The 14,086-nt window shown below is 49.1% G+C and overlaps 2 protein-coding genes across 2 annotated transcripts in view; one reads left to right on the top strand and one right to left on the bottom strand.

Moving 5' to 3' along the window:
• The window catches only part of LOC102936186 (butyrophilin-like protein 2), a 1,677,894-nt gene that overhangs the window by 1,118,168 nt on the left and 545,640 nt on the right, over positions 1 to 14,086 (top strand).
• Positions 1 to 14,086, bottom strand: part of LOC114020220 (butyrophilin subfamily 1 member A1) — a 1,361,724-nt gene that overhangs the window by 1,026,243 nt on the left and 321,395 nt on the right.

Below are 14,086 nucleotides of genomic sequence, written 5' to 3'. Positions count from 1 at the left end.
CTCAGGTCAGACCACAGCAGCCAGACCAGCCCCTCCTCCAGCTCAGGAAGCTCAACCAGCCTTGGCTAATGGGGGCTGGGGCAGTGCTGAGCGGTGGCCACACAACGCAGCCCTCACCTGTCCCAGCAGAGAGGCACAGACACGTCATCCGTTACCAGTCTGTACAGCACCCAGCACGAACGGACCAGTCCAGGCCTCACAGCACCTGGCTCAGGGACACCCATTAACTCAGCCACGGAGGGGTCAGGATGTCACAGTGATGGGGCCTGGTCAGACACCTGGGCAAGTACCAGCAGGTGGCTGTAAGTAGCGGGCAAACTGCCCAGCACTCAGCGCATCAGCCTCCAGCTCTCACACAGCTCCAAGCCTGTCAGCTGGGTGCAAGCGTGTCCTGGGGTCCCAGGCTCTGTCCAGATCCCCAGGCACAATACAGCTGAATGTCTCAGTAGATGCCACTCACCTCCGAATCTCTCCAGCGCTTCCCTCATATCAGGGGAAATTTTATACATGTTCTTCAGGTCAGTAGAAACAGCTTCTGGTTCCTGGAGTTTCACATTCTCACTCCTACAAAGAAAACGTCCCATCATCACTCAGCTGCTCTGTACACACAACATCCCAGAACCACCACCAAGAATATCAGAGCAATGAACATAGGAAACACACCTGCTCAATGTGCTTTTCACATCCTGAAAGGAAAAAGAGAATCAATGTTCTGTATTAACACAATGTGCATAAAACTGAGTCAGTCTCACTCTGGGCATCAAAGTTTCATCCAGAAAAGAGCTCAACCCTCTCAGGCTTCACTGTTTTGTGGTAAACTCTCACACTCCATTTTGCATTAACACTTGTTTCATTTGTGTAGGCGAGACAGGAATTTAGCTAAAGGGTTCTCCCTTCTCAGGACCCAACCCATCAGTATATGTATTTATCGACTGTGTGGGGTCCAGTTTTCTGGAGTCAGAGCAGGGATGGGTTTTGCTCAGTATCATTTTTGTATCATGCCAACATCTGGGTTCTTATCGCCACCAGCTGCTTCCAACACCTGTAGCTTCACCACCCAGCCCTGTGACCCTTATCCACTGCACTCAACCCCCATCACCATGCATTTTAGCCAGCCTGAAGGGGAGCACTCATTGCACAGCACTCCAGACATGAAGGCCGAGTATGAGAATAAGACAGGCCCAAATCTATGATTGTACCATTCCCCACCCCAACCCTTGCCCTTTCTGTTTCCCAAGCAGTTGTGTTTCTTTTCAATAAATGAATTTTCTTTTCAATAAATGTTTTTTTGCCTTTGAAAATATTCTTTATTATTGTATTAAGTTAGAGATACCTTAGCCCAGAAAAGGAACAGGCACTGCTAGTCAGCGTAGCAAACACAGATTCCTACTAACATTGGAACCACTGCACTTCACTCCCATGCAGGGCACCAGACATTACTGGTGGCTGTCAGCCCCAAATTGCTCCCTCAAGGTATCTCTCATCCTTGCAGCCCTGCACTGGGCCTCTCTAATAGCCCTGCTCTCTGGCTGTTGAAATTCAGCCTCCAGGTGTTGTACCTCCGAGGTCCATACCTGAATGAATCTTTTAGCTTTTCCTTCACAAATGTTATGGAGGGTACAGCACGCGGATATAACCGCAGGGATGTTGTCATCAGCCAGGTCCAGCTTCCCATACAGAGAGCACCAGCGGCCCTTTAAACGGCCAAAAGCACACTCCACAGTCATTGTGCACCGACTCAGCCTGTTGTTGAACCGCTCCTTGCTGCTGTCAAGGCTCCCTGTGTAGGGTTTCATGAGCCACGGCATTAAAGGGTAAGCAGGGTCTCCAAGGATCACAATGGGCATTTTGGCTTCCCCTACAGTGATCTTCTGGTCTGGGAAGGAAGTCCCGGCTTGCAGTTTCCTGAACAGGCCACTGTTCCAAAAGATGTGTGCGTCATGCGCCCTTCCAGGCCAGCCTGTGTTAATGTCAATGAAAGCCCCACGGTCATTCACAAGCGCCTGGAGAACCACAGAGAAATAACCCTTCTGATTAATGTACTCGGTGGCTTGGTGGTCTGGTGCCAGAATTGGAAGATGCATCCCATCGATCGCCCCTCTGCAGTTAGGGAAACCCATTTGTTCAAAGCCAGCCACAATGTCATGCACATTACCCAGAGTCACGGTTCTTCTGAGCAGGATGCGATCAATGGCCCTGCAAACTTGCATCAACCCCATTCCAACGGTCGACTTTCCCACTCCAAACGGGTTAGTGACCAATCGGTAGCTGTCTGGAGTTTCCAGCTTCCAGATTGCAATAGCCACTCGCTTCTCCACTGTCAGGGCAGCTCTCAATCTCATGTCCTTGCGCCACAGAGTGGGGACAAGCTCATCACACAGTCCCATGAAAGTGGCTTTTCTCATCTGAAAGTTCTGCAGCCACTGCTCGTCATCCCAGACTTGCATGACAATGTGATCCCGCCACTCAGTGCTTCTTTCCCAAACCCAAAAGCTGTTTACCACTGTGGTGAGCATGTCCGTGAATGCCACAAGCCATCTCATATCATATGCGTTCTGCGAGTCAACATCATCGTCGGACTCCTCACTGTCAGTTTATAGCTTAAGGAGTAACTCGAATGCCAAATGTGACGTGCTGGCGAGACTCGTCAGCATGTTCCTCAGCACTTCGGGATCCATTCCCGCAGACGGAAAGGGCCATGGGCCTGCAGCCTCCTTCCCCACCTCCCGCTGGGAGCTGTTGAGTTACAGCTAATTCGAGTGGCGCAGCGATATCGTATCTCCTAACATCTCCCCCCATCAGACACAGACAGCGCATCCTTCATGGGGACCTGTTACCTCCCTGGCCCTATTCCCGCCCGTGGGGATACTCCCCACCTGGCTCAGGCCCATGACAGCCCTCTCAGTGGGTGACTGGCTGACCCTGCTGGGCCTCATCTCACAGTCACTGAGGCTGCAGTTACTCTGCACCGAGTGACACGGACCGCTGGGCCGTGACCTCTGGTGATGTAGGGTGTAACTCGCTCTCACGGGGCAATAATCAATGGTTTCAGAACCACACCAGTGACTGTCCCAAGGTGCAGCTGTCTCCATAGCGCTGGCTGGGCACTTTCTCTGACATATTCAAACCTGGCTGTTAATTCATCCAAGAGTATTAAAGGAATTGGCACCTGAAATTGAAAGCCCATTAGCAAGAATTTTTAATGAATCTGTAAGCTCAGGGGTTGTACCATATGATTGGAGAATTGCTAACATAGTTCCTATTTTTAAGAAAGGGAAAAAAGGTGATCCGGGCAACTATAGGCCTGTTAGTTTGACATCTGTAGTATGTAAGGTCTTGGAAAAAATTTTGAAGGAGAAAGTAGTTCAGGACATTGAAGCCAATGGTAAATGGGACAAAATACAACATGGTTTTACAAAAGGTAGATCATGCCAAACCAACCTGATCTCCTTCTTTGAGAAAGTAACAGATTTATTAGACCAAGGAAACGCAGTGGATTTAATTTACCTACATTTTAGTAAGGCGTTTGATACCGTGCCACATGGGGAATTATTAGTAAAATTGGATAAGATGGGGATCAATATGAAAATTGAAAGGTGGATAAGGAATTGGTTAACAGGGAGACTACAACGGGTCCTACTGAAAGGTGAACTGTCAGGCTGGAGGGAGGTTACCAGTGGAGTTCCTCAAGGATCGGTTTTGGGACCAATCTTATTTAATCTTTTTATTACTGACCTCGGCACAAAAAGTGGGAGTGTGCTAATAAAATTTGCGGATGATACAAAGCTGGGAGGTATTGCCAATTTAGAGAAGGACCGGGTTATCATACAGGAGGATCTGGATGACCTTGTAAACTGGAGTAACAGTAATAGGATGAAATTTAATAGTGAGAAGTGTAAGGTCATGCATTTAGGGATTAATAACAAGAATTTGAGTTATAAGCTGGGGAGGCATCAATTAGAAGTAACAGAGGAGGAGAAGGACCTTGGAGTATTGGTTGATCATAGGATGACTATGAGCCGCCAATGTGATATGGCTGTGAAAAAAGCTAATGCGGTCTTGGGATGCATCAGGAGAGGTATTTCCAGTAGGGATAAGGAGGTTTTAGTACCGTTATACAAGGCACTGGTGAGACCTCACCTGGAATACTGGGTGCAGTTCTGGTCTCCCATGTTTAAGAAGGATGAATTCAAACTGGAACAGGAACAGAGAAGGACTACTAGGATGATCCGAGGAATGGGAAACTTGTCTTATGAAAGGAGACTCAAGGAGCTTGGCTTGTTTAGCCTAACTAAAAGAAGGTTGAGGGGAGATATGATTGCTCTCTATAAATATATCAGAGGGATAAATACCAGAGACGGAGAGGAATTATTTAAGCTCAGTACCAATGTGGATACAAGAACAAATGGATATAAACTGGCCATCAGGAAGTTTAGACTTGAAATTAGACAAAGGTTTCTAACCATCAGAGGAGTAAAGTTTTGGAATAGCCTTCCAAGGGAAGCAGTGGGGGCAAAAGATCTACTTGGCTTTAAGATTAAACTCGATAAGTTTATGGAGGAGATGGTATGATGGGATAACATGGTTTTAGTAATAGGCCTAATGGCCTGTGATGGGATGTTAGATGGGGTGGGATCTGAGTTACCCAGGAAAGAATTTTCTGTAGTATCTGGCTAGTGAATCTTGCCCATATGCTCAGGGTTTAGCTGATTGCCATATTTGGGGTCGGGAAAGAATTTTCCTCCAGGGCAGATTGGAAGAGGCACTGGAGGTTTTTCGCCTTCCTCTGTAGCATGGAGCACAGGTCACTTGCTGGAGGATTCTCTGCTCCTTGAAGTCTTTAAACTACGATTTGAGGACTTCAATAGCTCAGAGATAGGTGAGAGGTTTTTCGCAGTAGTGGGTGAGTGAAATTCTGTGGCCTGCGTTGTGCAGGAGGTCAGACTAGATGATCATAATGGTCCCTTCTGGCCTTGGTGTCTATGAACCTATGAGTCGTTATGAACCTAAGTCCCTATTGTCTGAGGAACTGAGCACCAACTGCTTTCGGTGCGGGCAATGGGAGCTGCTGTGGTTCTGTCCTCTGGAAAACAGCCCACTTCCACCGGGCTCTAAATACGGTGTGAGATGCAGAACCAGAGGCACCCAGCTCTGAGCATTTCAGACAATTATAATACCCTGGTGTGTACATCCTGGTGTATAATACCTGGTGTACGTAAGCTGTAAGGCCACCCCACATCCTCCTAATTTTATCTGGGCTAATGGCTGCAGGAGTTAATATGGGTAGAGCAGGGCTGCTGGATGGGGAAGAGCTGAAGGAGGAGAGAAGAACAGTACATGGGGAGAGAAAGAAAAGCAGGACACAGGTACGAGCTGTGGCTTTCGGTGCCAGTGATGTACGGGGATGTGTCAGGGTCCAGATTGTTTCGTGTGCAAGCAGTGTCTGAATGAGCTCTCCCCCCGGCAGCTAGCTGGGGAGGGGAAGCCTTCAGGTGCAGACTGTATTTACATGAACACACCGACTCTGCCTAGGTAGCCAGCAGACAGAGCTGTGTTGCCAAAATGATCAACTGTGGCTGGTGCTGGATAAAAAATCACTTCAGTATGGAATGTGGGGGTAATGAAATTGTGTTATCTTTATTGTATGAGTAAAGGGCAGCAGAGTATCACTTAGCCTGTCCTGATTGAGGGGGTCACCCTCCCCTGAACTGAACTCACTACGCGGGGGGCTTGGATGCCAGACCCCTGTGGAGGTTAAGAGGAGGTGGGGACAGGTTTGCTTGCTGGGAAGTGTGGACTTTACCCAAAAGTTCTAGGCATGGTTTAACTTGCTCCTCTCCACTGTTCAAAGGGTATGTCTACACTACGGAATTAGGTCGAATTTATAGAAGTCGGTTTTTTAGAAATCGGTTTTATATATTCGAGTGTGTGTGTCCCCACAGAAAATGCTCTAAGTGCATTAAGTGCATTAACTCGGCGGAGTGCTTCCAGAGTACCGAGGCAAGCGTCAACTTCCGGAGCGTTGCACTGTGGGTAGCTATCCCACAGTTCCCGCAGTCTCCGCTGCCCATTGGAATTCTGGGTTGAGATCCCAATGCCTGATGGGGCTAAAACATTGTCGTGGGTGGTTCTGGGTACATATCGTCAGGCCCCCATTCCCTCCCTCCCTCCGTGAAAGCAAGGGCAGACAATCGTTTCGCGCCTTTTTTCCTGAGTTACCTGTGTAGACGCCATACCACGGCAAGCATGGAGCCCGCTCAGGTAACCGTCACCGTATGTCTCCTGGGTGCTGGCAGACGCGGTACGGCATTGCTACACAGCAGCAGCAACCCATTGCCTTCTGGCAGCAGACGGTGCAATACGACTGGTAGCCATCATCGTCATGTCCGAGGTGCTCCTGGCCACGTCGGCCGGGAGCACCTGGGCAGCCATGGGCACAGGGACTAAATTTAGAGTGACTTGATCAGGTCATTCTCTTTAGTCCTGCAGTCAGTCCTATTGAACCATCTTATGATGAGCAGGCAGGCGATACGGATTGCTAGCAGTCCTACTGCACCGTCTTCTGCTGGGCAGCCATGAGATGTGGATGGCATACAGTCCTTCTGCACCGTCTGCTGCCAGCCAAAGATGAAAAGATAGATGGAGTGGATCAAAACAAGAAATAGACCAGATTTGTTTTGTACTCATTTGCTTCCCCCCCATCCCCCGTCTAGGGGACTCCTTCCTCTAGGTCACACTGCAGTCACTCACAGAGAAGGTGCAGTGAGGTAAATCTAGCCATGTATCAATCAGAGGCCAGACTAACCTCCTTGTTCCAATAAGAACAATAACTTAGGTGCACCATTTCTTATTGGAACCCTCCGTGAAGTCCTGCCTGAAATACTCCTTGATGTAAAGCCAGCCCCTTTGTTGATTTTAGCTCCCTGAAGCCAACCCTGTAAGCCGTGTCGTCAGAAGCCCCTCCCTCCGTCAGAGCAACGGCAGACAATCGTTCCGCGCCTTTTTTCTGTGCGGACACCATACCACGGCAAGCATGGAGGCCGCTCAGCTCACTTTGGCAGTTAGGAGCACATTAAACACCACACGCATTATCCAGCAGTATATGCAGCACCAGAACCTGGCAGAGCGATACCGGGCGAGGAGGCGACGTCAGCGCGGTCACGTGAGTGATCAGGACATGGACACAGATTTCTCTGAAAGCATGGGCCCTGCCAATGCATGCATCATGGTGCTAATGGGGCAGGTTCATGCTGTGGAACGCCGATTCTGAGCTCAGGAAACAAGCACAGACTGGTGGGACCGCATAGTGTTGCAGGTCTGGGACAATTCCCAGTGGCTGCGAAACTTTCGCATGCGTAAGGGCACTTTCATGGAACTTTGTGACTTGCTTTCCCCTGCCCTGAAGCGCATGAATACCAAGATGAGAGCAGCCCTCACAGTTGAGACGCGAGTGGCGATAGCCCTGTGGAAGCTTGCAACGCCAGACAGCTACCGGTCAGTTGGGAATCAGTTTGGAGTGGGCAAATCTACTGTTGGGGCTGTTGTGATGCAAGTAGCCCACGCAATCAAAGATCTGCTGATATCAAGGGTAGTGACCCTGGGAAATGTGCAGGTCATAGTGGTTGGCTTTACTGCAATGGGATTCCCTAATTGTGGTGGGGCCATAGACGGAACCCATATCCCTATCTTGGCACCGGAGCACCAAGCCGGCGAGTACATAAACCGCAAGGGGTACTTTTCAATAGTGCTGCAAGCCCTGGTGGATCACAAGGGAAGTTTCACCAACATCAACGTGGGATGGCCGGGAAAGGTACATGACGCTCGCATCTTCAGGAACTCTGGTCTGTTTCAAAAGCTGCAGGAAGGGACTTTATTCCCAGACCAGAAAATAACTGTTGGGGATGTTGAAATGCCTATATGTATCCTTGGGGACCCAGCCTACCCCTTAATGCCATGGCTCATGAAGCCGTACACAGGCAGCCTGGACAGTAGTCAGGAGCTGTTCAACTACAGGCTGAGCAAGTGCAGAATGGTAGTAGAAAGTGCATTTGGACGTTTAAAGGCACGCTGGTGCAGTTTACTGACTCGCTTAGACCTCAGCAAAACCAATATTCCCACTGTTATTACTGCTTGCTGTGTGCTCCACAATATCTGTGAGAGTAAGGGGGAGACGTTTATGGCGGGGTGGGAGGTTGAGGCAAATCGCCTGGCTGCTGGTTACGCGCAGCCAGACACCAGGGCGGTTAGAAGAGCACAGGAGGGCGCGGTACGCATCAGAGAAGCTTTGAAAACCAGTTTCATGACTGGCCAGGCTACGGTGTGAAAGTTCTCTTTGTTTCTCCTTGATGAAACCCCCCGCCCCTTGGTTCACTCTACTTCCCTGCAAGCTAACCACCCTCCCTTTAGTCTGCAGAAGAGAAGAATGAGGGGGGATTTGATAGCTGCTTTCAACTACCTGAGAGGTGGTTCCAGAGAGGATGGTTCTAGACTATTCTCAGTGGTAGAAGAGGACAGGACAAGGAGTAATGGTCTCAAGTTGCAGTGGGGGAGGTTTAGGTTGGATATTAGGAAAAACTTTTTCACTAGGAGGGTGGTGAAACACTGGAATGCGTTAACTAGGGAGGTGGTAGAATCTCCTTCCTTAGAAGTTTTTAAGGTCAGGCTTGACAAACCCCTGGCTGGGATGATTTGATTAGGGATTGGTCCTGCTTTGAGCAGGGGGTTGGACTGGATGACCTCCTGAGGTCCCTTCCAACCCTGATATTCTATGATTCTATGATTCCCCTCCTCCCTTTAATCATTGCTTGCAGAGGCAATAAAGTCATTGTTGCTTCACATTCATGCATTCTTTATTCATTCATCACACAAATAGGGGGATGACTACCAAGGTAGCCCAGGAGGGGTGGTGGAGGAGGGAAGGAAAATGCCACACAGCACTTTAAAAGTTTACAACTTTAAAATTTATTGAATGCCAGCCTTCTTTTTGTGGGGCAGTCCTCTGTGGCGGAGTGGCTGGTTGGCCGGTGGTCCCCCCACCGCGTTCTTGGGCATCTGGGTGTGGAGGCTATGGAACTTGGGGAGGAGGGCGGTTGGTTACACAGGGGCTGTAGTGGCAGTCTGTGCTCCAGCTGCCTTTGCTGCAGCTCAACCATACACTGGAGCATACTGGTTTGGTCCTCCAGCAGCCTCAGCAATGAATCCTGCCTCCTCTCATCATGCTGCCGCCACATTTGAGCTTCAGCCCTGTCTTCAGCCCGCCACTTACTCTCTTCAGCCCGCCACCTCTCCTCCCGGTCATTTTGTGCTTTCCTGCACTCTGACATTATTTGCCTCCATGCATTCGTCTGTGCTCTGTCAGTGTGGGAGGATAGCATGAGCTCAGAGAACATTTCATCACGAGTGCGTTTTTTTTTTCTTTCTAATCTTCAGTAGCCTCTGGGAAGGAGAAGATCCTGTGATCATTGAAACACATGCAGCTGGTGGAGAAAAAAAAAGGGACAGCGGTATTTAAAAAGACACATTTTATAAAACAGTGGCTACACTCTTTCAGGGTAAACCTTGCTGTTAACAATACATACATAGCACATGAGCTTTCGTTACAAGGTCGCATTTTGCCTCCCCCCACCGCGTGGCTACCCCCTCCCCCCTCCCCGTGGCTAACAGCGGGGAACATTTCTGTTCAGTCACAGGCAAACAGCCCAGCAGGAATGGGCTCCTCTGAGTGTCCCCTGAAGAAAAGCACTCTATTTCAACCAGGTGACCATGAATGATATCTCACTCTCCTGAGGATAACACAGAGAGATAAAGAACGGATGTTGTTTGAACGCCAGCAAACATACACTGCAATGCTTTGTTGTACAATGATTCCCGAGTACGTGTTACTGGCCTGGAGTGGTAAAGTGTCCTACCAGGAAGGAAGCAATAAGGCTGCCCTCCCCAGAAACCTTTTGCAAAGGCTTTGGGAGTACATCCAGGAGAGCCGCGAATGCCAGGGCAAAGTAATCCTTTCACATGCTTGCTTTTAAACCATGTATCATATTTTAAAAGGTACACTCACCAGAGGTCCCTTCTCCGCCTGCCGGGTCCAGGAAGCAGCCTTGGGTGGGTTCGGGGGGTACTGGCTCCAGGTCCAGGGTGAGAAACAGTTCCTGGCTGTTGGGAAAACTGGTTTCTCTGCTTGCTTGCTGTGAGCTATCTACAACCTCATCATCATCATCATCTTCTTCGTCCCCAAAACCTGCTTCCATGTTGCCTCCATCTCCATTGAAGGAGTCAGACAACACGGCTGGGGTAGTGGTGGCTGAACCCCCTAAAATGGCATGCAGCTCATCATAGAAGCGGCATGTTTGGGGCTCTGACCCGGAGTGGCCGTTCGCCTCTCTGGTTTTCTGGTAGGCTTGCCTCAGCTCCTTAAGTTTCACGCGGCACTGCTTTGGGTCCCTGTTATGGCCTCTGTCCTTCATGCCCTGGGAGATTTTGACAAAGGTTTTGGCATTTCGAAAACTGGAACGGAGTTCTGATAGCACGGATTCCTCTCCCCATACAGCGATCAGATCCCGTACCTCCCGTTCGGGCCATGCTGGAGCTCTTTTGCGATTCTGGGACTCCATCATGGTCACCTCTGCTGATGAGCTCTGCATGGTCACCTGCAGCTTGCCACGCTGGCCAAACAGGAAATGAGATTCAAAAGTTCTCGGTTCTTTTCCTGTCTACCTGGCCAGTGCATCTGAGTTGAGAGCGCTGTCCAGAGCGGTCACAATGGAGCACTCTGGGATAGCTCCCGGAGGCCAATGCCGTCGAATTGTGTCCACAGTACCCCAAATTCGACCCGGCAAGGCCGATTTAAGCGCTAATCCACTTGTCAGGGGTGGAGTAAGGAAATCAATTTTAAGAGCCCTTTAAGTCGAAATAAAGGGCTTCATCGTGTGGACGGGTGCAGGTTTACATCGATTTAACGCTGCTAAATTCGACCTAAAGTCCTAGTGTAGACCAGGGCAAAGACAGAACTAATTAAGGCTCCATTCAGAGTCTTTTGTTTTGTTAAGTGATCACTAAAGCCTCTCCTGAAGGTGGATTACCAGGGCTGGAGCAACCATGGAAAAAACTCTGTGGGTGTTTCACTCCTCGCCATGGGCAATGAGTCCCTCAGGCAGTAAATGCCGGGACATTCCCTGTTGCTCACTGGCCCCATCGCACTCACTGGGATCCTGGGCTCGGCTTGTCTTTGGGAGTCAGACCATGCAGTTATTGGTCCTGAGGGGACCTGGGAATCCCCCCAAGCCAGGCCTGGAGCCGACCCCACTGGGCTTCTCTGGGAGGCTGTGGGGAAGTCTTTAAAATGAGGGCACTTAGGTCTCCTCCCCAAGAACATTCTGAAATCCCACTGCAATTTTCTGAATTTGACACAATAATAAAAAAAAGTTGAGGCCAAAAATTGTAAGTGCCCAAGTGGGGCCGTGTGTGGGGGAAGCAGCCTGTGGTGAGCTGGCCGAGTCGTTCGGGGGGAATTTTCAAAGGTGCCTGAGCACCTCGCTTCCAATGGGAGTTAGGCACCTAAGTGCTTTTGACAATCCCAGTAGATGCCAAGCTACATCTTTAGGTGTCTGCAGAACTTCTGAAATCTGCCCCTTAGTCTCTGTGCCACATTTGCAAAGTTATTTATGCTCCTAAAGATGCAGACAGGAGCCGAGTGGGACGTTCACACCTGCCTTGTAAGCCGGCTTATATTTTTTTAAATAATGTAAAAGTGGACTGGAAACAGGAAGCGTTTAACAGTTTCCCTCTATTCCACAATATCACCATCATAAGAAAAATGTATTTAACTAAGAATATCAACTTTATTCATACTCTTTTGAATAGAGAAACAACCCAGCACTCTTGGATCAATAGCCTTCAAAAGCACATACTTTCTAAAATTAAAACAAAATGTCGCCCCTTCTTTTGCGATGTTCTTCAGGAGGCAGCAAACACTTTTCGTCGTTGTCCAGTGGGGGATGGGGCTGCCCCTTGCCCAGCCTGGGGCAGAAGTGGTAACTGCGGAGCGGGGGCGGGGGGTGGAGGGCAGGGTGTCACGACACTCACCCAACCCCCAGCTGCTCAGGTCCAGGAAGCCCCCTCGCCTCCCTTGTGGTGAGTGACAGAAGGTGGCGGGGGGGCTGCTGTCACGTGTGCACCTCCTCCCCTGCTGCCGCCCCTCACCATAGCATCACTGGGGGTGGGGCATCTCCTTGCCAAGCGTGGGGCAGGAGAGGTGACTGCGGGCGGGAGCACGAGTCCAACACAGACCCATGCCCCAGCTTCTCAGGTCCAGACTCCCGGAAGCCTCCTCGGCGTTGGAGTCGTCTCCCAGTAGGTGCCGGGGGGGGCTGCCATCACATGTGCACCTCCTCCTCTCCCCCCTCCGCAGGCGCAGCGGCCACCTCAGCCTGCCGCCCGCGCCGGTCCCTGTGTTGCAGCCAGCAGTGGCCGGTGAGGGAGCACTGTGCGGAGCAGCTGGCGGGGTCGGGGGCGCTCCAGGGGAGGCCCATGGGGGCAGCAGGTGGGGCTGGGGCAGAGACCCGGCACCAAACATTGGTGGACCCAGGCTCCCGGGCCCTGAATATTGCTGGAGCACGAGCACCACGGGCCCATATAACTCGCCGACCCTGCAAGGTGTATTTATGCAAGTTCTCAGTTGCAGAAATTTGTCCTGTATTTATTTACTTCTGAAAAACACCAAAAGTTAGATTCTGACTGTGTGGAGACATCAACTATTCTAGAAACCACACTATAATGTTTACTTTGCTTACTATAGATGGGATTATAATAAAAATGTCATAGGAAAGATCCAAATGAGAACTCTAGCCTGTGTTCTTGCACATAGGTTGTTAAAACCTGGGAATTGCTGAGAGCAGATTTAATCGGGCGATATCCAGTACCCCAGAAGTGATACCAGTATGTACTGAGAGCTACAGATGATTTTTCAAAATAGGTAGAAGAACTTCCACTTAGAACTATGAAAGCACATGAGGTGGAGAAGAAGACATGTGAAATTATATATTAACATGGCTGTCCAGAGCAGATACTGGCAGATCTAGGTTCTGAATTGAATAACGAGGTAACAGTTTACATTTGGTGATATTTTCACTATATGGTCAATTACAGAATCATGGCCAGGTGACACAGAGCTTCGGCAGACCATGCCACCAAGACAGCAGCAGACTGAATAAAACCACAAATGAATCCATCACAAGATAATGTTAGGGTATTTATTTTCAAATAATCAACGTAAATTTAGGGCACTCTGCCATGGATGGCATACTGTGAATAAATCTTCAAAACTGAATTATTACATTGAAAATGTTCATAACACATCACGTTTAAAACAAAAAGTAGTCCTAGCAATGCCATGTGATGTGCCTCCCATCACCCTCTGCTCAGCCAGCTCTTCAAGATATTAGGTTCAATCGCTAATATCAAGGAATTGGACCAATCGGTCACTATTTTTACAGAGCATTCCAGAAGGTGGTGGACAGAACCCAGAGGAATGGTGATGAATTTCCTGGAGCAACTTTCTTTTCTTTGTACTCTAAACCTCACATGACAACAAAAATAGCACCCTTTCGACTGATTTATGGCCGAGAAGAAAGGTCTTCCAATAAAACTTCACCAAATTTCATGTTATGTGTCATTAAGTGCCAGCATCTTTACTACAATTAAGTTAATTTGTGATGACTCAGTAAAGGAATACAACCCCTTCTCTATTTCTGTATCAAACTACATTTGTTGTGTCCTTATAACCAAGAACATGGAAAGCCTGGCAGTACTCTGAAATCAACAGTGGACACTGACAGTACATTCCCTGCAAATAATATTTCTCAAGAAAAATAACCAAAAAAATGAGATTGTAGAAGACATTTTTGTATTTCGCAGGGTAGGCAACCTATGGCACGTGTGCCAAAGGCGGCATGCGAGCTGATTTTCAGTGGCACTCACACTGCCCGGGTCCTGGCCACTGGTCCGGGGGGCTCTGCATTTTAATTTAATTGTAAATGAAGCTTCTTAAACATTTTAAAAACCTTATTTACTTTACATACAACAATAGTTT

The sequence above is a fragment of the Chelonia mydas genome, chromosome 14, assembly GCF_015237465.2.
Source record: "Chelonia mydas isolate rCheMyd1 chromosome 14, rCheMyd1.pri.v2, whole genome shotgun sequence".
In the NCBI taxonomy this organism is placed as follows: domain Eukaryota; kingdom Metazoa; phylum Chordata; order Testudines; family Cheloniidae; genus Chelonia; species Chelonia mydas.
The sequence above is the reverse complement of the archived record's forward strand: the minus strand, read 5'-3'. Positions and strand labels throughout refer to the sequence as shown.